At 35.0% G+C, this 27,905-nt stretch overlaps 1 protein-coding gene across 6 annotated transcripts in view; it reads left to right on the top strand.

The window, feature by feature from the left end:
* The window catches only part of TBCK (TBC1 domain containing kinase), a 221,172-nt gene that overhangs the window by 17,086 nt on the left and 176,181 nt on the right, over positions 1-27,905 (top strand). For 2 of the 6 annotated variants that reach the window (XM_036256041.1, XM_036256066.1), the window contains exon 1: positions 4,369-4,446. The exons of 2 other annotated variants lie outside the window; for them this stretch is intronic. The gene's annotated coding sequence lies outside the window, so the exon portion shown is untranslated. Of the gene's footprint in view, positions 1-4,341; positions 4,447-24,259; positions 24,302-27,905 lie in introns of those variants that run through there. 2 more of the 6 variants (XM_036256056.1, XM_036256074.1) reach the window with 2 other exon arrangements.

The following is a 27,905-nucleotide window of genomic DNA, read 5'->3' as shown; positions in this document are numbered from 1 at the left end:
ACAAATCTTAACATATTATTGCTTGCTCACCATTTTAAATTTACACTTTATAGGCTATGGATGCTGTGAAAGCTATTTGACATTAAAATTGAAAACCAATTGTAGCCACATCTTTATGGGAAAAGCACTTTGTTCTAATTAAGGCTGGGTTAAGTTAGAATGAAGATTTGTAATTCAGAATATATGATGAAGAAACCTCTAACTAGCTAGGCAGCCTTGAACAATTCTCTTAATTGTTTTTCTTATCTGTAAAACAGGGAGTTTTACTTGATATAGGGATCATTCCAAAGGAAGTTATTTTCAACTTAATATGTTATTTACTATGCATTACATTTGATAATATAATGTTGACCAATTGCATTTACAAGTACATATTTTTATGTTTTCTTATGCCAGTATACATGTTAACCTACTTTTGGCCTTTAAAAATGGTAGATTTCCTGACAAAAGACTCTGTGATAAATCTAAGTGTAAACTCACAGTACTGTAATTTAAAAGGCTAAATTGTTATAGAAATATCTATTTTATGATCCCGCAATCCAAATCCTAGGTAGAGGACCTGCTCAAATTCTGTGTCCTAGGTACTTTATTTGCCTTACTCTTGTCTCTGCCCTGCCTTGATATTTAACCAAGAGAAAGGAAAAATACATGTCTAACAGAATATTTGTACAAGAATAGTCCCAGAAACATTATTCATAGTAGCCTCAAACTGGGAAGAACTCAAATGTCCATCAGTGGAAAAATGGGTAAACAAATCAGGGTGTATAAATCAACAGTAGTGACACATGTAACAACATGATGAACCTTAAAACTATTGTGCTGAGCAAAAGAAGCCAGACACAAGAGATTATATTCTTCTATTTATATGATGCTGTAGAAAAATAAAAACTCATTCTTGGTGGTAGATATAAAACCAGTGTTTGACTCTGGTTGGGGAATGGGGTAACAGAAGAACTGATTCAAAATAGCCTTGAGGACCTGTATGGGGTAATAGAAATTTTTTACTTCTTAATCAGTGTATTACATAGTACATGTTCTTTCAAAACTTGTCAAAACTCACTGAAATATGCACTTAAGATATTTGCATTTCACCTATTTAAATCATACCTTCTTTTTTTCTAAAAATCCTTTTGAGTTATTTTTTTACTTGACTTGTGAATTCCTCTATTAACCACAATATTATGTTGTTAATGAAGAGGCTTGACCCAGTGGCATATTTTTTTTATTTCTTTGTTTCTATAAGAAGGAATAATGTGAATTAGTTAGTGCTTCTTAACAAATTACTACAATACTTCATGGCTTAAAACAACAATAAACATTTATTATTTCATTCAGTTTCTCTGGGTCAGGAATTCAGAAGTGGCTTACCCAGGTGTTTCTAGTGTTTCTAGCTCAGGATCTCATGAGGTTGCCATCAGTATAGCAGCTGGGACTGTAGTCATCTGAAAGCTTGACTGGAGTTGGATGATGTATTTCTAAGATAGCTCACTCATTTTGTGCCAATTGTTGATAGGAAGCTTTAGTTTCTCCCTGCCCTCATGGCCTTTTCATGGCCTCTTGGCTAGCCTCACAGTATGGTGGATAAGAAATACACTCTTAAAATTATGCAGTATTCATTTAGGGTATTTCAGGCAGAAGAAAGTAGTTTACATTAAGAAGAGAGAGGGTAGAACATTAGGGAATATCTGGATGTACTGGAGGTGGAATAGGGTCTTTATAAATATAGCTTTGCTACTATCAGAATTGCTCTATATCAGAATTGATGTTACCCATGGTCTTGTTTTCTCAGCCATTCCAAAGGACTCTGTAAATCACAACTAGAATAGTTTTCTAGTCATCAGGTTGGTAAACTGTAGAATGTTCCTTCCAATCTCCACATTTTTCTCTCCGTGCATGTATGTTCTTCCTTTACTTGCTAAAAGAACTGAGGCAGAAAAGAGAAGCTGGTTACTCAGAATACAAATGTCCATTTTCATTATTTTACCTCAACTCTATCATTTTATTTTTTTACTTTCAATTATACTATATAATGATACAGTTGATATGGTTTAGCCAATAAGAGTAAATCCATTAGCTTATGAAATGTTTTATTTTTCTGTGCTCATTGTCCTTTATCCTTGTTTTAGAAATGATAAATCTCATAGCAGTGAACACAGGAATTACATCAGTGTAAAGGTATAAAAAAGCCACCTATCTTCAATACCTTTGTATATGTCTTCATGAGGATAAAATGTTATAGGTAGAAGCATATTTGAGCAAGTAGATGAACATGAATAAGATTAAATGCAAATTCCATATTGTCTTTTATTTCATTTACATTTTCCAATTGTCTTTCTCACTTATTTAAAATAGAACCTGCAGCTCTGGTCAGTGTGGCTCAGTTGACTGGGCTTCGTCCCATGTACTAGGGGGTTGCTGGTTTGATTCCCAGTTAGGGCACATGCCTGGGTTGCAGGTTTGGTCCCCAGTGGGGGCCATGTGGGGGAGGCATTTGATCCTTGTTTCACTCTCACATAGATGTTTCTCTTTCAGCCTCCCTTTCCCTTCCTTTCTCTCTAAAAATCAATCAAAAGTACTTTTAAAAATTAGAACATACAGTAACTTTTATGTATATATATAATGTATATCTTTAAGTACTATATACACACACACACATATATATATGGGTTTTTTTGTTTCTTTTTGGTAAATAAAGCACTATATTTTCACCTTTCTGGTCATAAACTAAAACTCAGTATTTTTCTTATTCATTTTTGGAATGCAACATTCAGCACTTACTGTCTTTGAGTAGAAGTGTATTTGTCAGGGTCAGTTCCAAGTTGTTATCTGATCCATCTATCTAAATTAGCTTTGTGGAAAACTATTTGACTTTCCACATATTTGGATTACATTAGTCTCCAATAACAGAGCAGGTTTCATGTGCAGAGTTGATGTGCTGTAATTCTAATTAATTCTGTAGCCTGTTTATGGAAAGTGAAAAGATGTTCTTATGGCTTATAAATCAGTTCTTTCCCCTACTGCCAAAAGTAAACACCCTGCACCTGTATAAAAGGCTGATACAAAGTAAACAGGAAATATATTCAGATGGGGTTGCAATTTGAGACCCATGAATTTTACTTGTCCATCTGCCTCTGTTGCAAAACTGTAATCTGCTAGTTGACTGGTAGTTATTTACAGCTGATTGTCTAAACTTAAACATCATTCAAGGTGTATACCTTGAAGGATTTGTATTTTGAAGAACATTTTTAGTCTTTTGTAAAATTGGTTGGATGGGGCGTAGAGGAATGGAACCCAGAAACTTAGAGAAGAGCCTTGTGTCAATTTACTCACTAACTTTTTACATAACAAATTTAATGTCATTGAACTAAATAGTAATGTCCTAAAACATTATAGCAGTAACTTATATTACAAATATATTATAACTTAAGACTATCTGGAGATTTCAGATCCTACAAGAAAATTAATAATTCTCTCTTTTTATAATTTTAATGTCTGTAAAACTCTTTAGAGAACTCATGTTATCCAAACAAAATAATTATTTTGTATGACCTGGAGGTATTCCTGAGACAGTCTTTTATAGAGCAATCTTACTTGTATAATTAGTTTGATAACCTGGTTTGAAAGAGAAAACTCCTCACCATTTTTTAAAAGAATATATATATAAGCTTGAAAATGAAGAATTAATTTTTGGAGAATGCTGTTCTCATTTTAATGTGTGTGTTTTTTTTAATGTTAACTTGCGCCAGAGTTCAATTTTTGCCAGTATTTCTCTCCAGTTTTAGTTAAATTATCAAAATTATTTGTTGGAAACATAGAGGCATGAAATGAAATTAAACTCCTATAACCAATATATTTCAAGAAAGAAAGTAAAGTGTTTTGAAGATTTGTTTGAAGTCATCTCATATTTGATGCCAGTGAATTTATGCTTAATTACTACCCTAAAGCCAGATTCAAGGTATTAAAAGTGGAGAAATTTAAATATCAACTCCTTTCTGAAAGATTTTCCAGAGAATGTTAAAAAAAGAGATACATCTTCATCACTCCTATTAAAGCAAGCATGAGGAAATGGTTTGCCTTTTAAGTCTAGGTGCTATTTGGAAAGCATTTTCTTTTTGTATTACTGTTATTCAGAGCATGTACTTTTGCTTAATCTATAAAAGTGCCAGCAAGTATACTTCATAGGCAGATATTTAGCAGAATTTTGGCACATACAGGAAAGTTCTGCATTGTCCTTAAATTTGCAAGTGAAGACGGGGTGAGTAGTGCAGGTATGTTTCTTTAATAAAATGTAGTTTGTCATATGTTTTTAAGGTTATAGTTTTGAAAATTTACCAGAGAACGCTCAGCATTGGAGAAGTTGTACATGGAAACTTTGATGGGAAGCAGGCTATGTCTGCAGCTGTTCACTAGCTTGATGGGAAACATGATCTGACTTAACTCGGATGAGTAAGTTTTATTTGCCCCTATTAAAAGATTGCCTACTCACTGAATTAGGTATTCCAAAGAATTTTGGACCATTTTAGAGTCAGTCGAGAGTTGGATAATGAGCCATATGTCATAGTCATCAGAAATAGATAGCAGTATTCTTATTTTTAGGATATAATCCGGTGGTGGAAGTTGAGGCACTGCTCTGCCTTCAAGGGCCCTAGTTTCAAAGTGCGTTTGAAATTATTGCAGTGTAGTCAAGTAACTTAGAGTTTTATATAACTGATGTATATTTTTCTTTCTATTTTACTTGTTTTGTTTAAAGACAGAAAATAATACCAAAAGATATTCTTTACTCAGGGTCAGACTTAGAATCTTGCAGCTATCTTTTGCTTTCTTCCTTTTCCGTACCCTATATCCTGTTCGTTGTCAAGGATTGTTTGTACAGCCTTGTGATCTGCTTGCATTTCTGCTGTCCTCTACAATCTGTAGTTCAGGCTTTCCTTAACAAACAGCCTGACCATTGCATGGCAGCTTTCTCCTGCCTGGTCTTCCTGCCTTTAGTCTTTCCGTAGTCTAGTCACACCTACTTTCTGCTAGTGTATTTTTATTTTTAAAAATCAGTGCATTTCCTGCTTCAAAACATTTGGTTGTTCTCCTGTGTGTGTGTGTGTGTGTGTGTGTGAATAAAATGCACAATATAGTCATAATTCAGTCTAAGTCTCTATTTCCAAATAGTGTCTAAATTGTGCAAGTAGTTTTTATTGTTACCAGTATAGTTGAGAAAACCGAGTGCAAAAGAATTGAAATATACCACAAGGACTGTGCTATCTTTTTGCCCAACAGTATATTTTAATTCCTTAGCACAATGTATAGCACTTCTTTTAAGGAATTCACTTGCCTCTCTCTGTATCCCTACCATACCATTGAATCAAAGAAAAAAAATTTATTTCCCTTCTTCAAATTCCTTTGTTGTAGTTTTTTAGTTGTAAGGTAACTTTCCCCTTCTAGTTCATAATTGTTTGCCCCCAATTATAGAATTAAGGAAGGTATGATTTACCTTTCCTAATTAACTATACTTTTTAGACATGTATGCTCTAATTTTTCATTTTTCTGTGTCCTAAAGAAGTTATTATAAGAGTTTGTGTATAGTTAATGTGTTGTAAATTAACCATTGAATGAATTAAATGTTATTAATTGAGTCATACAGTTTGAATTCTATTTTCCTATTATCTTTTTTTAAATCAGGTGCCATAATTTTATTTACCAGAAAAAAGACTTTTGGTGAAAATAATGATAAAATAATTATCAATGTTTTGATAATTATTTTCTTGGGAATTTTTAAACTTTATTTTTATTGTTGACACTATTACAGATGTCCCCATTTTCTCCCTGTTGCCCACCTCCATCCAGCCCCTGTGCTTCCGTGTTGCTCAGTATTGTCTGTGTCTGTGGGTTATATATATATATGTTTGACTAATCTCTTCACCTTCTTTCATCCAGTGCCCCCACTCTCCTGCCCTCTGACAACTATCAGTCTGTTCCATGGAAAATTTTTTTAAAAATAGATGACTAGAGGAAACAAATTGTTGCTTCCCATTCTCATGGTTTGGGGAAGAATGTACTTGTAACTGGCAGAATTCAGTTACTTGCAATTATGTGACTGAGGTTCCTATTTCCTTGATTACTATCAGTCAGGCGCTGCTCTTAGCATCTAGAGGCCATCTACATCTCTAAAGCTAGCAATGGAGAATCCCCCTCATGTCACATCTCCCTCATGCCAGGAATCTCTTATTTCCTCTGCCTCTAACTTCTAGATCAAGATTTCAAGGACATATATGATAAGGTCAAGCTCACCCAGACAACCCCCCTTTCTTAACGTCAGCTGTGCCATATAACATAATGTGATCGTGGGAGTAAAATGCATTATATTTTAATCTTGGGGATTATGCAGGGTGCATATCAAGGAGCAAATATCTTGGGAACTATCTTAGAATTCTGCCTACCACAGTTTGGTTAGTAAAAATTTGGGGAAAATTTTTAGTCTTATAACAAGTGTGATATTTGGTGTCCTTGTTTGTAAGTCATTTTGGCTGAGATGGTGGGAACTGTAGTGTGTTAGGAGTCAGCTTCATTGATTCACTGGAAGCAAGCAGAGGACTCAGAAGTCATTGTACTAATCGGTTACATTATACTCCTTTTGTTATAGCAAAAGGGAACAATGCAGAATCAACAAAGGGAAAATACTGGGGCTAAGTATGAAGGAAAGCAGGCACATAGCTTCCCAGAGTCCTCTCTCAGGAGAGTTGTAGATGTACTTAATTTCTCCAGTAAATAATTGTGACAACATAGGCAAAGTGTTGTCTATTAGAGAAACTTGCCAGAGCCTAGGAGTCAAGGGTTTTTGTTGGGGGTTGATCACAAAGGCACACAGTGCTTGTGTGACTGATGCTCTAGACCCTCCCAGGAAGAAAGTAGGTGTTCAACATAAATCACATTGTTTGTACAAACTATCTATACAAGGTAGAGTGGTTCAAGGCCTCCAATGGGCAAAACCCTCTTATCAGTTAGAACATTCAAAGAGCACAATTCCCAGGATCCCACAAAGGGCCCATCAAGACAATAGGCACATTTGGGGAATGTGGAAGGTTTAAGACTAATGAGATTCCTTGTTGAGGAGGTGTTAAAGTAGGTTTTATAACCATTTCCAACAGTTCATGAAAGATGTTATGACTTGGTAAACTAATGGTGAGCAGTCTTATTTAGTGTTTGTGTAAATACTATTTTTTTCATTCATTAACAAAGTATTAATTTTCTATTGCTGCTATTACATATTGCCACAATTGTATCAGCTTCAAACAACACAAATTTATTATCTCAGTTCTATAGTCAGAAATCTATGGGACTTGGCTGGGTTCTCTGCTCCAGGTCTAAAACATACCAAAATCAAGGTATGAGCACTTCCTCTGGAGAGAACCCATTTCTGGGCTTATTCTGGGTGTTGGTAGAATTTAGTTCTTGCCATGAGGTTGTAGGACTGCGATCCCCATTTCCTTGCTGGCTGTTCACCGGGAATGATTCTTAGTTTATGGAGGCCACCAACATTCTCTGGCTCCTAGCCCTATGTCTTTATCTTTAAAGCTAGTAGCAGGAGGTCCTGTCCTTTTGACATATAATCTTTGAGCTCTTCTGCCTTTTCTTCTGTCATTCTTTCTGACTGACTCTTCTTTGTTCTTCTACTTTAAGGACTCAGGTGTTGATTGGGCCCACCTGGAAAATGTAGGGTATTCTCCCTATTTTAATTTAATTTTTTATTTTTTTAATCCTCACCCAAGGATATTTATTTATCTCCAGATAGAGTGGGAGGAAGGGAGAGAGAGGGAGAGAGAGAGAGAGAAACATCGATGTGAGAGGGACACCTTGACTGTTGCCTCCTGCACAATCCCGACTAGGGCCAGGGATGAGCCACACCCAGGTACATGCCCTTGGAATTGAACCCACGATTCATTGGTCCGTGGGCTGATGCTCTAACCACTGAGCCAGGGCTAATCTCCCTATTTTAAGATTAGCTGATTAGCAGCCTACTTCCATCTGCAAAGTCCCTTCCTAGCAGTAAGTAGTCTAGTGATGGATTGAATACCCATGTGCCAGTAATCTTAAGGTGGGCAGCTTTATAATTTTGCCAATCACATTCTTTATACGGGTGAATACTGAAAACCTTTCCTGCTCACTTAAATCTAAATATCATGTTATTAATTATACCTCAATTTCTAAAAAGAAGTGATTTATTCATTAAGCAATGTTAATCCTTTCAACAATTTAAGCATGTTTAGGCTCTGTATTATTGATGAAGGAAATTTTTGAGTTACTCAAGTTGCCTGTTATCTTCAGAAAATAAAATAAAAATGCAATAAAATTTAAATTCCAACTTCATTGTATGCTGTTTTCCAGAATAATTGTCAAGAATAAAGTAAACCATGTGTTTACTAAAATAAAAAATTCTGTTGAGGAGAAGGAACTATTTCAGTGTCCATGTACTAAAAGGTTAGTCAGAGAACTTGTAAATAATGTTGATACAGAAGGCTGACCTATGTGTTATTTTCCACTAGAGACACTTTTTTTTTTTATATACAAATGCATCATCAATTGAGTTTTTTAGTGAAGTATTAGATGTACTATATTTTCAGAAAGGGTGGCAGGGGACTGGAGTGAGGAAGAATAGGAGACTGGGTTTGGATGAGGGATATATATGACAGAAATTATAAACTCCTTTGAGCCCCGGCAGGTAATTTGTGAGCTGAAACTGGATTAAACTGGAATGCAGATAACATGTTGTAAAGGGGCAGCTAATACTCAGCTTTAGCCCTTATTGTCATGTAAGAATGTGCCTGGTGGTATACTCTCAGTTTTTCAAAAGAACTCAGCATCTGGATTCTTAAGTGAAATCTCTGAATTTCTAAACATTTCAAATAATTAAAAGTTGTAAAATACCATGATCCAAACAAAGCAAAGTCATGGGCTGATTTGGCCAATGGACAGCCAACTTGGAATTATCTGATATAAGAAGTTATTGCTTGAGGAAGATAATATTTCTTCTGTGCTTTGTCTGACTTAAGGAGATGGATCATTGTGAAAAGGAAAGAAAAGTACTGGGTTTTTAACTTTTAATAATCACTCGCTTATATTAAGACTTTGGGGGAAAAAGGTGTAATATATAAAGTTTATAATTTTACTAGTGAGGTAAGAAATTACATACTTTTGAAAGACTTTTTTTAGCAGAATAATCTTGAGAATAATAGAAGTCATTTCTGTGTTGGAAGTTAATTTCACGTATAAGAACTTTCTATTTAAATAAAATCTGTGTATAGCCTTTAGTGGTCAAATGCCACAGCTTTTTTTTACTCATTTTTTGTCCTCGTATTAAATCAATTCCTTCAGAAAGTGAGAACACTTTAGCACATTAAGGTGGGAGATTTGTCCTTAGAATTTGCAGTGACTTCCAGGGAACACTTTGAATTTTATTCTGTGGTATTGTCTATACACATAAAGACAAAAGAGGGAAGAAAAGGTAATGAAGTTAATCAGTACAGTTTTCTGTTGGGAAAGGTTTGAAAAGCAGAAACGATTGAGTGGATAAATTATAAGGTGTCAGCACGTGAAAGAACTGGAGCACTGGAGTCAGGCTACAGGAGGCTCAGTGTTTTTATTGTTTTATTTTGTCTTTGTTTTAGTTTTTAACTACATTTATTGTTCCTTTTTTAGTGACTGTAATAGGGATTACAATATAGATCCTTCATTTACCACAGTCTTTCATGAATTGATATTATGCCAATGAACATATATTATAGTAATCTTATAAGAATATACTTCTATTTCCCTTTTCTATTCTTTGGATATTATTCATGCATCTTACAATTTCCATTTATTTTACGTACATTATAAATCTGATCTTACATTGTTATTTTTGCTTTAAACAATTTCTTTACCTTGAAATGAGAAAAAAAATCATTTTGCATTTAACCATGTATTTATCATTTTCTGAGCTCTTTACTACTTTGTTTTGTTCCAGGCTCCCATTTGGTATCATTATCCTTCAGCCTGAAAACTTCCTTTAAAATTCCTTTTAGTGCAAATCTGATGCTGACAAATTCTCAAAAATTTTGGCCATCTGAAAATGTCTTTATTTTACTTTAACATAGTTTTTTTGGGGTTAGCATTTTATTATAAAAAATTCAAACATGCCCAGCCAGTGTGGCTCAGTGGATTGATCACTGTCTCATGGGCTGAGAGGGCCTGCTTTGATTCCCGGTCAGGGCACATGCCTGGGTTGTGTGCTTCATCCCCAGTAGGGGGTGTGCAGGAGGCAGCAGATCAATGTTTCTCTCTCTCCCGTCCTCTCTCTCTAAAAAAATCAATAAAAAATTCAAACAAAGCAAAGTTGAAAGAACTGTGAAATATACCAATATTTTACAATTAATATTTTGCGCCAATTTTGGCTTTATCACATATCTATTCATTTCAGTATTTGGTCATTAACTCATCCTGTTATTTTGATGCATTTCAAAGTAAGTCACAGATATATAATTCCTAAATCTCTCAGCCTGTATATTATTAACTAGAATTCAATATAAGTTTATATTTTCTTTTTAGGTAAAATTTACATTTAGAGAAGTAATTTACATTCAGTGTATTATTTGATGAATTTTGACAAATGTATATACCTGAATAACCCTAATACACATCAAAATTAGATCACTACCATCATCCTAGAAATTTCCCTCATGCCCCTTCCCAATAAATCTTTGCCCTTCATTCCATTTCCATCTCCCAAAGTAACCACTTTTCTTATTTTTTCACCTTAGATTTATTTATTTATTGTAGTACTTTATAGAATTAGAATTTTGCAGTATGTACTCTTTTGTGTAAAGCTTCTTTCACTCACCCTAATGTACCTAGAAGTCATCTATGTGGTATCATGTATTACAGCTCATTCTTTTTTTTCTTTAATATTTTTTCTTAATTGATTTTAGAGAGAGAGATAGAAACATCAATGAGAGGGAATATCAGTTGGCTGCTCCTGCATGCCTCCCACTGGGGGATTGGACCTACAACCTGGGCATGTGCCCTGACCAGGAATGGAACTGGTGACCTGTTGGTGCATGGGTCCAGCACTCAACCACCGAGCCACACCGGCCGGGCACAGCTTATTCCTATTTATTGCTGAAGTGTATTCCATTTATAAATATGTCAGTTAGTTTAGCAATTTTCTGTTTATGAACTCCTGGGATATTTCCAGGTTTTTGGCTATTATAACTAAAGTTTTTGGGAATGTTTTTGTAAATCTTTTTTTTTGGTGGGCAAATATATCCTTAGGTAAATATGTAGCAGTTGAATTGATAACTTTTGGGGTAGTTATATGATTATTAGATGCTACCAAACCTTTTTCCAAAGTGATGTACCTTTTACATTACTACCAGCAATGTGTGAGAGTTCTGGTTCCTCCATAATCTCTCCAACAGTTGGTATTTCATTCTTTTACTTTTAGCCACTGTAGTGAGTATATAGTGATATCTCATTATAGATTTAATTTTCATTTCCATAATGACTAAAGATGTTAATCTATTTTCATGTAGTTTATTGGGCATTCTTATCATGACATACCTATCTGTTCAATTCTTGGCTCCATTTTTATTTTTTGTTAATCCTCAACCGAGGATATTTTTCCATTGATTTTTAGAGAGAGTGGAAGGAAGGAAGGGAGGGAGAGAGAGAAACATTGATGTGAGAGAGACACATAGATTGGTTGCCTCCTGCATGACCCTGACTGGAGCTGGGGATCAAACTTGCAACCCAGGTACGTGCCTTTAACCGGGAATCAAACCCAAGACCCTTTGGTCCATGGACCGTCTCTCTAACTGCTGAGCCAAACTGGACAGGGCTGGTTCCATTTTTAAGTGGCTTATTTGTCTTTTTATTATTGATTAGTAAGCATTCTTTGTACATTTTCTATATTCTCCATACATATACTTTGCTAGATATATTTTGCAAATGTTTTCTGCCAATCTGGCTTTCCTATTCATTTTTAAGGTGTATCTTGATGAGAAGTTATTATTTATGATGAAGTTTAATATATCCTCACCCAAGGATATTTTTCTATTTATCTCCAGATAGAGTGGGAGGGAGGGAGAGAAAGGGAGAGAGAGAGAGAGAAACATCAATGTGAGAGGGACACCTTGACTGTTGCCTCCTGCACAATCCCTTTTATGGTTATTGCTTTTTGTATTCCTTCTGAGAAACTTTTGCCTCCTCCCAAGTCATAAAGATATTTTCATGTTTTCTTCTAAAAGTATTACAATTTTATATTTAATATTCGATCTTAAACTCCCTCAATTTAATATTCGTATATGGTCCTCATGTTCAGTTTTTGCTCTATGAATATCCAGTTGTTCCAGCTTTGTTTAAAAAAACTTTTCATTTCCTATTTGATTTCTTTAGTGCTTTTATTGAAAATTAAATGGCCATGTACATGTAGATCTGGTTCTTGCCTCCTGTTTTTTTTATTTATCTATTTTCTTATCCTTATGCTAGTGCCATACTGTCTTAATTACTCTGGCTTTATAGTAAATCTCGAAGTCAGGAAATATACATTTTCCAATTTGTTCTTTATTTCAAGATTGCTTTGGTTGTTTTTATTTATATATAAATTTTATACTAAGCTTCTCAGTTTCTAAAAATATCCTTTGGTATCCTGATTGGGATTGCATTGCATCTATGAACAAATTTGGAAACAACTGACATCTTGACAATATTGAGTCATCCAATGAATGGATGACTTTTGTTAAGTTTATTCCTAAGTATCTTGTTTTGGTATAATAGTAAATAAAATTGCTTTATTTTCTAATAATTTGCTGCTAGTATATAAAAATGCATGCAGCACAGGCATACAGTGTGTAAGAATAAAAGCATGAAATAGATCAAGAAAAAGAAATATAGATTTAGGCATAAAGATCACAATTTCTGTCCAGTGGTCATCTGAGATGAGATAGTTGGAAAACTGATATATCTAGTGCTTTCAATGATAATAAATACTTCTTTAGTGTTTTAATCAAAGACAGATATTTTTGACTGAATGGAGGGTGATCCTATCACTGCCTGGATGTGGGCTGCAGCCATAACTGCTAGGAAGCTCAGAACTTTTCTAAGAGCAAGGTTGTATCTGATCAGTTGTTTGAACAAGTACTTGATTAGAGCCCCAGTGGATTTCAAACTAAAACATTGGAGAAATTAGCTTTGAAAACAGAATTGAGAGTGGAAACTGTTAAATGTTCTTCTCTGTCAAAGAATAAGCCAAATGTGTCCCCCATAAAATTTTAAAATTTGAGCAAGTCTGCTCAGTGAACTTATCAAAATAGCAAAACTATTCCCTTGATACCTAAATGAGTTAACTTGTCGAAAGGTGTTCTTACAATTATTCATCTGGATGTTACCGTGCTTTCCAAAATGATTTTTGTTTTGGCATAATTAAAGGTTAGAAATTGTTTCAAGCATTAACTGGCCAGAATTTCTTGAGGCTATTTCTGGATGGAAGATCATGTCATCAATATGTAAAAGGACCTCTCTTTGTAATGTCAGGAGGGATATATCTAATTAACCTAAAAATATTCAAGCTGAGAAGGGAGGACTATCCCTGGATTTTTGTCTCTTCCTCTTAAATAGTTATTTGCCTTGCCATTGTTGCTTATTCTTAATCTTATAATAATATTTCCTTGTTGAGGAATAGTAAAAAGCCTTGAGATAATATTTACAATGTATAGTTTAGCACATTAAGTGATTATTTTGTATGGTGTCAAAAGCAGATGACATATCAAAAATTCTTTCAAAAGTTTTATTAGCAGAAACTGACTGAATGTAACAGAAATTAATCAAGACCATGGTCAGTGGTATAGTGATTTTACCTGAACCTTTTCCTTTTCTCTTGTTAAATGTTAGCCTCAAAAAACGGTGTCTATAATTAATTGGCAAAATTCTATGAGCTCTTGTATCTAAATGAACTCTTTCTACATTAAAAAAAATAACTTTATTGGGATGGCATTGGTTAATAAAATTATATAGGTTTCAAATGTATAATTCTATAATACATCATCTGTATATTACATTGTGTGCCCACCACCCACAGTCAGATTTTCTTTGTCACCATATCTTTGATCTCTTTACCCTTTACTGCCCTTGCACCTCCCTGCCCTGTGGTAACCACCTTACTGTGGTTGTGTCTATGAGTTTTGGTTTTTCTATTGGGACATTCTTTAAATGAGAACTTTTAAATTTTAAAAATTTAATCATAATTCATAAACAGAAGGGATATAAAAAAGGAAGGGACATAGTATTTATTAAATATATACTATATTCTAATTACTTTGCTACATGCTTTGCATAGATAACATTAAGGTAATTGGTCTAGTTAGTGAGTGGTCTAAGGTTTACTGAGTATCAAGTGTGTTCTGATGTGACGAACCATGACCACAGTGTAGCATAAACAGTAAAATGTGCCTCTAATCAGCCTCTTCTCACTGTGGCCATTCTTTAGCAGCCGTACTCCAGAACAGTACTCCAGAACTGTGATAGGAGCTGTTCAAACAGCGCAAGTCTTTTGAGAGAATGAATTGCTTTAAATTTCCAAGTACAATGAGTCCTGTCATTAATTATCAGACTATTTTGCTGCCTCTGTGAGGATTTCTTTGTTTCCTGGCATATTGATCAAATTAGAAACCAGAGAACACAGTCCTTTCACTTTGGCAGACAAGGAAACAAGTAAAACTGATTTCACTATGACCAAAACTCTATTGGTATACTTATGGCAGAATGGGTTCTCTTGTAAGGTAGTTCGAATGGAGAAAAGAAAAGTGTGTGTAGTACAAAAGAATAAACGTGGGGCTTGTGAGATCTTGTTCCATCTTGTTCTCAGCCACCTATTCAATTATTCATGCAAGTGCAAAATTTAAATTAGAAATGATTTCTTTATTCTAAATTATATAGGACCTCAAAGGGGAAAGACTGAACAAAAATAATGATGGTAACAACATAATGGCCAAAATTTTGTGCAATTACTTTAAAATATATATATATATATATATATATATATATTTATTGTATTTAGAGAGAGGACAAGAGAAGGAATGAGAGATAGAAACTTATCCATCTGCTGCCTCCTGTATGCCCCCTACTGAGGATCAAGCCCACAATCCAGGCAAGTGTCCTGACCCGGAATCGAACCAGTGACCTCCTGGTACATGGGATGATGTTAAATCAACTGAGCCACACCAGCCGGGCTTGTTCAGTAACTTTGTGCTAGCCAGTGTCTTAAGCACTCTACAATGATTATCTTATTTCTTTCTTATAATAGCTCTATAATATAGTTTACTACTATTACTTCCATTTGATGTATGAGGAAATATAAGCTCCTATGGAGGAATCTAAGGTCTTAAGTAATTTTCCCCTGGTCATACAACTAAAGTTTTGACAGTACCAGTTTCTCCACTAATGGGGCAAAATGGACGTAACTCTAATTGCATTTCCTCTCAGTTTTTCAGAAAGGAGCAAGCCATTTTTGTTGATTGCTATGTAAGTCCTGAGTTTTTAATCAGACTAGTTTAAGAACAATTACTGTGATCCCAGCCAATGTGGCTCAGTGGTTGAGCATTGTCCCATGCACTAAGACAGCGGTTCTCAACCTGGGGGTCACACGACCCTTGGATAGGGGTCGCCTAAGACCATCAGAAAACACATATTTCCGATGATGATTCATAACAGTCGCAAAATTACAGTTAATGAAGTAACAACGAAAATAATTTTATGCTTGGGGGTCACCACAACATGAGGAACTATATTAGAGGGTCACGGCTTTAGGAAGGTTAAGAACCACTGAACTAAGAGGTTGCCAGTTTGATTCCCTGTCAGGGCACGTGCCCAGGTTGTGGGCCCAATCCCCAGTGTGGGGCATGCAGGAGGCAGCCAATGGATGTTCTCTCTCATTGATGTTTCTATGTCTCTTTCCCTCTCCCTTCCTCTCTCTAAAATCAGTAAAGAAAAAAAAAATTTAATAACATTTACTGTGGCTAGGGGAAAGAGATTGACAAACCCCAGTCACATTTCCACTCCTAAAGGCAGAACATATGAACTGAGATGTATAGAAGAGAGATGGAATCTGAAATAAATATTGTTATCATCAGAAGAAAAGGGCATGGATGTCCGGAAGGGAAATAATAAATGTCTACTGTATTTTAAAGGTCTGGTAACAGGCTTAGAGTAGTTACCTTATCAGTACCTATCTGTCACAGTGCTATACCTGGAGCTCAAATCTCTCTTTTGACTTCATCATCCATTCTGTTAAACACTGGGAAGGCAAGATAGTCGAGCAGTTAAGGACATGGTCTCTAAGACCAAGCTGCTGGGTTTGAATCTCAACTCTACTCTTTACATATTTGGGTTAATTATTTGAATCTCAACTGTCTTTACATATTTGGGTAAATTACTTTACCCCTGTGTGCTTCAATTTCTCACCTTCTGAGACAATGGGAAAATTAATGAACTAGTAGGTGTGAGTTATTTATAACAACACTTGATATAGTACAAGTGTTTATTATTAGTAGCATTAGTAGTAATAATACTAATATAACTACTATCGTGCACTAAATTATTATTTTACATTTCAATAAGAATTATCTGTGGAATAGTCACAGACTTTTTATGATGACCAATTTGACTTAAGTTATGACTATTCTATATTTCTATGTTTAGTACATATGTATTTCAGATACTGGGCTAGCTACTAGTGAGTCTGGAGATGAAAATATAAAGTCCAAACCTCTAGAGAGATTGCCAAGTAGTGAGTAGACAGAGTTATAACCAGCAATTACAGTACAGCATTTTTTTAAATAATATGTACAAGAGGTATATACTAGTTATCTTGATAGACAGGGTACCTCATAACCAGGAGAATCCAGAAAAGCTTTACTTCAGTAGTGCTTGGGTTGAATCTTAAAGGATGGATAAGTGTCAACCAAGTGGACCAGAAAGAAGAGCAGAGAAAACAGCATGTGAAGAAGGCATTGATATTGCAGCAAAGAAATAAAGTCAAAGCCAGAGGATGAGGAGATGAACTTAGAAAGCTAAGTAGTATAATATCCATCACAGAGCATTGAGAATGATCTCCCTGTTTTTCTTTATAAAAACAGATTTGGAATGTAGGAGTGGGGCACTCTTGTTTAAGATGATGAATCTTCAACATAGGTTGTTATTTCAGCCAGTGACTTAAGATGAAAAAGTAGCAGTCATATGAAGAATGGTTAATATCCTACTTATGAGTTCTTCCCAGATTGCCTAGAAGAGATATTGTGATTTTTCTCTGCTCTAGTCATCTAAATCAATGAAAGTTTTAGCTGTTTTTACAAACAGTCTAGTCAGTGCATTTGACCCAAGCATGCTGTTAGGATCTAACTGTACTTTTCTCTGTTCATGTGTCAGTTTACTAGCTAGACATTTAGTCAGTTGTTGATGTTGTTTTTCTTAGGTGATAGGCCACAAAAAAAGGAACCATGTCTGTTGTTTTTTAAAGCATTTACCTCAATCTGCAGTCAGAATGCTTCAAAATCATCATGGGAATGAATGGACATTCTCAAATCTGCCACATATATTTTAGACAAAAACCAGATCCTGATTTTCATGTTTTAATGTGATACCTTACTAGTTTATGCCCCCAAATTTTCCCTTGTTCTCTCATATTGACAGTTTTAAGAATGAGATTCCTCCAAATCTGGAACTCTGTATTGGCACTCTGTATGTCCTTGTGAAAGTTTATTTTAAATGCGTCCACAGCTCCTGGTAAAAGTCTGAAGGAGAAAATTTCCTTTAACAGATGAATGGATAAACACATTACAGTATATCCATTCAGTGAAATACTGCTCAACAGTGAATAGAAATGAACTAGTACTGCAGGTGACACTGTGGATGAATCTTCAGAATATGCTGAATAAATGAAGTTCGATGCAAAATAATGTTCTATCATTTCATTTATTTGAAACCCTTGAAAAGACATTTAATCTATAGTGATAGAAAAAGATCAGTGATTGCTTGAAGGAGTAGGATATGGGGGTTGGCCGAGAAGGGGAAAAGATGGTGATGGAAATGTTCTCTTTCTTTATTGTGACAGCTTATACTGGTATTTACATTTGTCGTAACTCTTCTAATGGTACATTTAAAATGAATGTATTTTATTGTACATAATTTATATCTAAATGAAGATAATTTGACAAAAAGTATGAATGAGGAATTGCTCTATTGTAATCATGTCTGAATAGAGAAAAACAGGCCACTTTGATATTATGACCATCTTTATAATCAACTATAATAGGTTCGTTTTAAAAATTTTTATTTATTTATTTTTGTTCCAGACATTCTTCCTTTTTCCCCTACTGATTCCCCTCTCCCCCTCCCTCCCCTCCATGTCCCCAGTTTGTTGTCCATGTCCATTGTTCATGCATACTTGCATATAAGTTCTGTGGTTTATCTCTCCTCTACCACCCCCTCTTCTGGGGATTGTCAGTCTGTACCCCACTTCCACGTCTCTGGGACTACCCCATTCCTCAGACTGTTATGTTCATTATATTCCATAAATAAGTGAGATCATATGATACTTGTCTTTCTCTGTTTGGCTTGTTTTGCTTAGGATAATACTTTCCAGGTCCCTCCATGTCATTTCAGCTACATGCAAAAAAATGAAACTAGACCATCAACTTACACCATACACAAGAATAAACTCAAAATGGATAAAAGACTTAAATGTGACTCATGAATCCATAAAAATCCTAAAAGAAAATGTAGGCCACAAAATTTCAGACATCACACGCAACAGAATTTTCACTGATACATCACCTAAGGCAACAGAAACAAAGGAGAAAATGAACACATGGGACTACATCAAACTCAAAAGCTTCTGCACAGCAAAAGGTACAATCATCAAAATGGAAAGGCAACCCACTGTATGGGAGAGCATAATTGCCAATGATATATCAGATAAGGGGTTAATTTCCAATATATATAGTGCTCATACAACTCAACAAAAGGAAGACAAAGAACCCAATTAAAAAATGGGCAGAGGAGCTGAATAGACACCTCTCCAAACAGGACATACAAATGGCCAAGAGACATGTGAAGAAATGCTCAACATCACTAATCATCAGAGAGATGCAAATTAAAACAACAATGAGGTATCACCTCACACCTGTCAGAATGGCCGCCATCAACAAATCATCAAACAACAAGTGTTGGCGAGGGTGTGGAGAAAAGGGGACTCTAGTACACTGCTGGTGGGAATGCAGACTGGTGCAGCCGCTATGGAAAACAATATGGTGTTACCTCAAAAAATTAAAAATTGAACTTCCATTTGACCCAGTGATCCCATTTCTAGGAATATACCCTAAGAAGCCTGAAACAACAATCAGAAAGAATATATATACCCCCATGTTTGTAGCAGCACTATTTACAATAGCTAAGATCTGGAAATAGCCCAAATGTCCATCAGTAGACAAATGGATAAAAAAGCAGTGGTACATATACACAATGGAGTACTACGCAGCTGTAAGAAAGAAAGATCTCTTATCCTTTGAGACGACATGGAGGGACCTATACTAGATTCTTATGGTGACTACAATAGACTGCCACAAACTGAGTGGCTTAAAGCAACAGAAATGTATCCTCTCACAGCTCTGGAGAACAGAAGTCAGAAATCAAGGCGTTGTCAGGGCCTACTCCCTGTGGAGGCTCTGGGAAGACTTCTTCCTTGCATTTTACAGCTTCTGGTGGCTATCAGCATTCCTTGGCTTCTTTGACTTGTAGCCATATCAGTCCAATCTCTGTCTCCATCTTCACATCTCCTCCTTTGTGTATATTTTTTCCTTTGTGTGTCTCTCTTTGGTAAGGACACTTGACTTTGGATTTTGCGCCTACTTGGATAATCCATACATGCAAAGACACTTTTTCCGAATAAGTAACATTTACAGGATGCCGACATGTTTTGGGAGTGGGGGAGCATTTAAACTATATTAACTAATATTATTCATTAATATACTTTTCTGTGACTTGGTAAAGATAACAGTCCTTCAATTTTTAAATAGTATTCTGGGGTCTTTATGGGATTTTGTGAGTAAAAGCTTTTTCTTACGGTCTTCTACAGCTTGCAGGAATGAGTTTGATCTTCCTTGCATCATAGTCTTAAGATCTGTTACTCTAGCAGAAGATTAGGAGAAATAGACAGAACTAACCCATTCAGGTGATCTTGCTTAGGAAAAAGGAACTGTGTAGGTAAGCAAAACTCCCTAGGGTTCTATATTAAGTTTGCAGATAAATCTACAGTTATTAAAGCATTATTATGCCTTGGTCTGCCCTCTCTACACATGTGTCATAGGAACCTTATGAGGTCAATAGAATTAGTTAAGAACAAAATTTGAATATTTTTAGATCCTTTGATCAAGATATGATCACAGTACCATCCCAAATTTTGATAAATAAAATAGAAAGTATAAATAGGGAATTCTCATCAATCATATTTCTTATAATTTTCTTAATACAGACCAACACTGTACTAATCAAGAGCATAAAATGCAGGCCTTCTTCTATTCACTGTCTGTTGTAATGGATTGGGAGTTGGATGACAGATTGCCTAAAAAACATTTAAAGTATTGATCCACTTAAAAAATGTGAATTGGTCTCAAATCAAAATTTTGAACAGCAATAGAAATTTGTTCATTCTTTGTTCACATGTAATATGTAAGTACACTTAATTTTTTTTTTTTTTTATCCTCACCCGAGGACATTTTTCCATTTTTTGTACAGATAGAGTGGGAGGGAGAGAGAGGAAGAGAGAGAGAGGGAAACATCGACGTGAAAGGGACACATCGACTGGTTGCCACCCGCACGACCAACCAGGGCCGGGGACAAACTGCAACCGAGGTACATGCCCTCAGCGGGAACCAAACCCGGGTCTCTCCGGACCGCAGGCCGACGCTCCAACCGCTGAGCCAAACTGGCCAGGGCAGTACACTTAATTTTTTAACAAATACTTTGTAATGAGCTAAGGTACAGATCTAAGCAAATATGAGCCATCACAGTTTCTGTCTTAGAGAAAGTTATAGTCTTATGTCATCCAAATGCTGCTAGGACATGGGAAGTGGGACTTATCTCCCAGTATATTTGCACTACCAGTATCAGTAACTATGGTGAAAAAAATGTTTTTGGAGTTTTTGTGGCAGGATAGTAAACCTACATGGGAAAAGAAAACATTGATGGTGCAGAAATACCCCACCCCAGCATCCTCTAATCCTGCTTATCAAATGGTGATTTTATTCTCGTAGAGAAATTAGAGAATGGAAGGAATAGAAGGGCATCCTGTCCAGGGTGGGTCCTGCCTTTAGCCCTGAGCTGTTGGGATAGGCTCTTGCCACTTGCGATTCTAAAACAGGAATAAGCAGATTGGAAAATACGTAGTTTACCTGTTTTTATTCGTCTTTCTTAAAAGGATACATAGCTCCCATTTATTTAAATGTTTAATATTAGAAATGTTTAGGGTCTTTATTTATAAGTTTGGCAATGTTTTTGTGACCAGAAATATGCTGTAGGAACTTAACTCTTGTTTTTAAAAAATAGCCTGTGGGAAAAAATTTTTTTGTTGTGTTATTTTGTTTAAAGTCATGGTTTCAAAGAACCTGTTGATGATGTTAAATGAGGATTTACTGTACTATATTGTTTATTAAAAGATACCCCCCCTTTTTAGGGGGACTTGGACTATTTGTTACATTGTTTTGTTTTGCATTTAAGATGACCAGAATTCTGTACTCAGCCAATCATTCATTGATTTCTATTTAGCCCCTGTTTGGTGTTGTAGTTTCTAATTTATAAATTTGCAAACTGAGGCAAGATGAAGTTGGAACATTCTTCAAGTATGGAAAATTAGTGACAAAGTCTCCTGGCTTTATGTCTGATCTCAGCCACTAGACTATGCTTTCCATATGTGTTTTGATCTTATCAAATTAATTTTTATTCTAAGAAGGTAAAGTTAACCAGTATTTAAGATGGAAAGTTAATTACCCAGTACATTGTATCCCATTGAGAATTAGTCACATTCCACAAATAAGAGATTATATGATATTTGTCTTTCTCTGATTGGCTTATTTCGCTTAGCATAATACTCACCAAGTCCCTCCATGTCATCTCAAAGAATAAGAGATCTTTCTTTCTCACAGCTGCATAGTATTTCATTGTGTTTATGTACCACTGCTTTTTTATCCATTCATCTATTGATGGACACTGGCTGTTTCCAGATGTTAGCAATTTAAATGGTGCTGTTATGAGCATAGAGGTACAAAAATTCTGTCTGATTGGTGTTCCAGGCTTCTTAGAATCTATTCCTAGAGGTGGGATCACTGGGTCAAATGGAAATTCAATTTTTAATTTTTTGAGGTAACACCATAGTGTTTCCATAGTGGCTACACCAGTCTGCATTTGTACCAGCAGTGTACTAGAATCCCCTTTTCTCCACACCCTCGCCAACACTTGTTGTTTGATGATTTGTTGATGGCGGCCATTCTGACAGGTGTGAGGTGATACCTCATTGTTGTTTTAATTTGCATCTCTCTGATGATTAGTGACGTTAAGCATTTTTTTTAATTAATCAATTTATTTTTGTTACAGATGTTTCCCCCTTTTCACCCACTGATTCCCCCTTCCCCCTCCCTCCCACCCTGTCCCCACCTTTGTTGTCCATGTCCATTGTTAATACATACATGCATATAAGTTCTGTGGTTTGTCTCCCCCCCCCCACTTCAGGGGATTGTCAGTCTGTACCCCACTTCCACGTCTCTGGGACCACCCTGTTCCTCAGACTGTTATGTTTGTTATATTCCACAAATAAGTGAGATCATGTGATATTTGTCTTTTTCTGCTTGGCTTGTTTCGTTAAGCATTTTTTTCATATGTCTCTTGGCCATTTGTATGTCCAGTTTAGAAAGGTGTCTCTTTAGGTCCTCTGCCCATTTTTTAATTGGATTCTTTGTCTTCTTTTTGTTGAGTAGGATTCATTCCAGGGATGCAAGGCTGGTACAATATTCGCAAATCAATAAATGTGATACACCATATAAACAAAATGAAAGATAAAGTCCATATGGTTATATTAATAGATGGTGAAAAAGCATTCCACAAAAACCAGCACCCATTTCTGGTAAAAACACTCAATAATATGGGAATAGAGGGACCATATATTGACATAATAAAGGCCATATACGAAAAACTTACAGCCAACATCATACTCAATGAACAAAAAATAAAAGCATTTCCCTTAAGAACAGAAATAAAACAGGGATGTCCACTTTTGCAACTCTTATTTAACATAGTTCTGGAAGTCTTAGCCACAGCAATTAGACATGGAAAAAAAAAATGATGGAGGAGATCCAAATTGGAAAGGAGGAAGTGACTTTTTTTGTGTAGATGACATGATACTGTACATAGAAAACCCTAAAGACTCCATCAAAAATCTACCAGATTTAATGAATGAATTTGGCAAAGTAGCAGTATAAAAAATTAACATCAAGAAATCAGTGGCATTCTTATATACCAATAATGAACTCACAGAAAGAGAAACTAAAAAAAAAATCCCATTTACCATTGCAGCAAGAAAAACCTAAGATGCGTAGGAATAAACTTAACCAAAAAGTAAAGGACCTCTTCGCAGAAAACTACAGGACATTGAAAAAAGAAATAGAGGAATATATAAAAAAGTGGAAGCATATTCCTTGTTCATGGATCAGAAGATTTAACATCATTAAAATGTCCATATTACTCAAGCAATCTTTAGATTCAATGCAATCCCCATTAAAATACCAACAAATACTCCAAAAGTTTATATGGAACCAAAAATGACCCAGAATAGCCACAGCAATCTTGAAAAAGAGGAACAAAGTAGGAGGGATCACAGTACTGGATAGCACGTTATTCTACAAAGGCACAGTAATTAAAACAGCCTGGTACTGGTACAAGAACAGGCATATTGATCAATGGAACAGAACCCAGAATCCATGAACCCAGAATTTGACTTAAGACATTATGCTCAATTATTATTTGATAAAGGTAACAAATTTCATTTTAAAACATCTGAATCTGAGGCAAATACATTCTTAAATTTAATATGGATGGGTATTTTTTCAGGTAAAAAATGTGTGCCCAGTAGTGGGATGAATTACTTCCGTTTTCAATTTTAAAAACATTTCTTTTTTTTTTTTCTTTAGAAAAAATGCTTTGTTAAATATTGTGATATTTTATACAACTGTAAATGGTAAGTGGCAAAATTAAGAGCCTCAAAGACATTAGTGCATCACTGAAAATATCCTCTCTCCAAATTTTGTAATTATAAACCAGTGAATTATTAAAAGTTATATGCTACTTGAGCCCTTTTGCCTCGAAGTTATAGAGGAGAGTTTAGGTTAAAGATAATAGTTATATAGTTGCATTATTATCTGAACTTTAATCATTAGTATTTTTCCTCTCCATTTCTTAAATCACACAGTAGCTAACTATATTTTGTGTTCTTCTACCTTAACATTTTATTTATACCAAAAGTAAACTTTATGTGGGAGTTATCAGGTTTTATAAGGTGAAAGAACATCTTGAACTCATAGAATCCAAAAGTGTGTTTCCTCCCTTGGCTTGCTGACAGTATGGGTATTTTGGCTTATGGAGTGGCCCTTAGAAATATCATGAATTATTGATCTGAGGATATAGCATGTGTGGTTTTAGTTACTACCTATACAGGAATGACTTCCAAATCTGTCTCAGCAACCCTGACCTCTCATTCTCTTTCTTCATGTCTATTTCTTGCAATCTGAATAGCATCTCTTCTTAGAAACTTTGCAAATACTGAAATAAACTGATGGTTTGAGGCTGATAGGAATTTCTCGTTGTTGTTTGTTTGTTCTTTTTTAACATCTTTGTTGAGGTATAATTGATGTAAAAGAAATATCCAAATACTTAATGTATACATTTGATGAATTTGAACATATGCATACAACTATGAAACCATCACCACAGTCAAGATAATAGACATACCTATCATCTCCCAAAATTTCCTGTGTCCTTTTTTAATATTTGCATGTGATAAGAAGAGCTAACATGAAACCTACCCTCTTAACAAATTTTTAAGTGCACACTACACTAGTGTTATCTGTGAGCACTGTGTTGTGCAGCAGATCTCTAGAACTTACTCATCTTGCATAACTCAAACTTTATGCCAGTTGAATAACTCACATTTTCTTCTTTCCACAGCCCCTGGTAACCACCATTTTATTCTCTGCTTCTATAAGTTTGACAGTTGCAGATAACCTCAGTATAAGTGGAATGATGCAATATTTGTCTTTAAGTTTCTGGCTTATTTCTCTTAGAATAATGTCCTCCAGGTTCATCCATGTCTTCTCAAATGGCAGGATTTTCTTTCTTTCTTATTTTTATTTTAAGGCCAATAATATTCACTTGTGTGTATATATCACATTTTGTTTTATCCATCTGTCATTGGACATTTGGATTGTAAAAGAGAATCTATATGGTATGTGTTAAATCTGAAAAAATTAGTTCCCCTCATTGATTTTTTCCAAGTGTTTTCTTATGTATATTTACAATATTCACTATTCTTACCATACACACACATACATAGAGGGACACAAGGAAACTTTTGGAAGTGATGGATTTGTCTATTACCTTGATTATGGTGACGGTTTCACTAATATATGCATGTCCAAACTCATCAAATTGTCTACATTATATATAGTTTTTACCTCAGTAAAACTGTTTTAAAAATAATAAAAACTCCTGAAAGGCACTGAAGTAGATTGAACAAATAGAATGACGTCTCTTTTTCTTGGATAGAATAATTCAAATTCATTAAGATGTTGTCTTCCTAGATATTATACAGATTTAATGTGAATTCAGTTCAAGTACCAAATACTAATATTTAGTCTAATTCACAAGTTTATCCAGTTATTGAGATTATCTTTTTACCCATTATATAGTGGTTCATTTTTCTTTTGATATAAAAAAGAGACTAGAAGGAGGGGTGTATTTTCAGCAAATGAGTAGTATTTGGAGGGGTGTAGTCATTGTGTAAACTTGAGCACTTTATGTTTTCTTGACTTACTGAAGAATTATATACTTTCTTATAAATGAAGCTGACACTTTTGATTCATTCCTAGTATAGCATACATTTCTGAGCTGTTTTTTCATTAGTGGTGAAGGATTTAATCTTATCTGCACCCTCTTGCACCATCATGTAATGTCATTGTATACATTGTACATCTGAACTATTTGATACATATTTATTGAACACCTACCTTATAGCACTGTGATAGGCACAGTGAGAGAAATACCTATACAGAGATTATTACCATAAATTAGTAAGCCCATCTACTATTAACTGTTCAGAATACAGAGAATGCAGTTCTACCAGGATTGAGCCATTGGATGAGAAGCCAGTAAGGATTCTGTAAAAAAAAAAAAATTTTTTAAATTATGGAAATGATAAAACAGTTCTGGAATAAAGAAGGGTGTCAATCAGGATCTGGTTGAGATAACAGGAGGCTTAGGTATGGATGAGATAAAGAGCAGCTCCTCCGGAATGAGAAACAGAAAGTATAGGAGGTTGTAGATGAAAACTGGGATGTTTTAAGTAAAGAGTGAAGGTATTTGCTGTAGTTAGATGAAGATCTGTGGCTATGAACATGTGAGGGTAGGCAATTCTTATAGACATTAACCTGATCTAGATAGTATATTTTAACCAACGAAACTAAATAGCTACAGATAATTTAGGAGTGATTGAGTCAAAAGCACACTGTAAATTTACTTTGAAATATATATGGAAAGGGATAAATAAAATATTCTTGGTATTTTCTTTTACTTTTTACTTTTTCTAAAAAATTTTTAAAATTTTTGTAGGTCTGTTATTTATTGCCAATGTAAAAAATAAATTTTCATGTTTTCTTTTCCTCATAAGAAGGGGAAAAGATGAATTCTCATCTACTAACTTAATTATTGAATTATCATTGTAGTTAAATTCTATTGAATTTAATTGTATTAAAATTATGAATTTATAAATCTGTCTTTCCAATTATATCATAGACTCTGTGATTGTGGAGAACGAGTTCTTTTTCTTGTATCCATGGAGCCTAAAAATGCAGGCGCCTAAAAACACAGTACTAAGCAGCTAATAGCCACCTAATTGATGTGTTAGAGTATTAATGAAAGTGTTTTAAAATGTAATCTTGCTTAACTGTAAATTATTAATTATATTATTTTGAAAGCTGCCTTTTGTTTATATCTATCTATTTACAATCACCAAGGACTCTTATGTTCATTAAACTTTTCAGACTGTTAGGGACAATAGTAACAAAGTAAATTAACCCCCCCCCCCCCCCCCCCCGTCTCTGGGAGTGGTAGTAATAACTGAAAGTTTCAAAAAGAGAATATTTTATGACCTGAAGTTTAATTTACATTTTCCAGATTAGTGATGGATTTCTCTATTAACAACACTCTGACTTGGGAATTGTATAATACAGTCATGTTATCTCCTTACACTTTTTTAAATTTGTGAATCACATTCTTTTTTTTTTTTTTTAATCTTTATTGTTGAATATATTACAGATGTTCCTCATTTTCCCCCCATTGACCGCCTTCTCCCCACTCCTGCCCCCCTCCTGCTTTTTCCCACACTGTTGTCTGTGTCCATTGGTTATGCATATATTCATGTAAGTTCTTTGGTTTATTTCTTCCCACCCACCAACCCCCCTTCCCTTTGAGGTTTGTCAGTTTAACAACCAATTTGTACTTCTTAATGCCTTCACCTTTTTCACCCATTCCACCATCCCTCCTCCCATCTGGCAACCAACAAAATGTTC

This window comes from Molossus molossus, unplaced genomic scaffold (assembly GCF_014108415.1).
Source record: "Molossus molossus isolate mMolMol1 unplaced genomic scaffold, mMolMol1.p scaffold_m16_p_1, whole genome shotgun sequence".
NCBI classification, from domain to species: Eukaryota; Metazoa; Chordata; class Mammalia; order Chiroptera; family Molossidae; genus Molossus; species Molossus molossus.
Note: the sequence above shows the minus strand (reverse complement) of the source record. Positions and strands in the feature narration are given on the sequence as shown.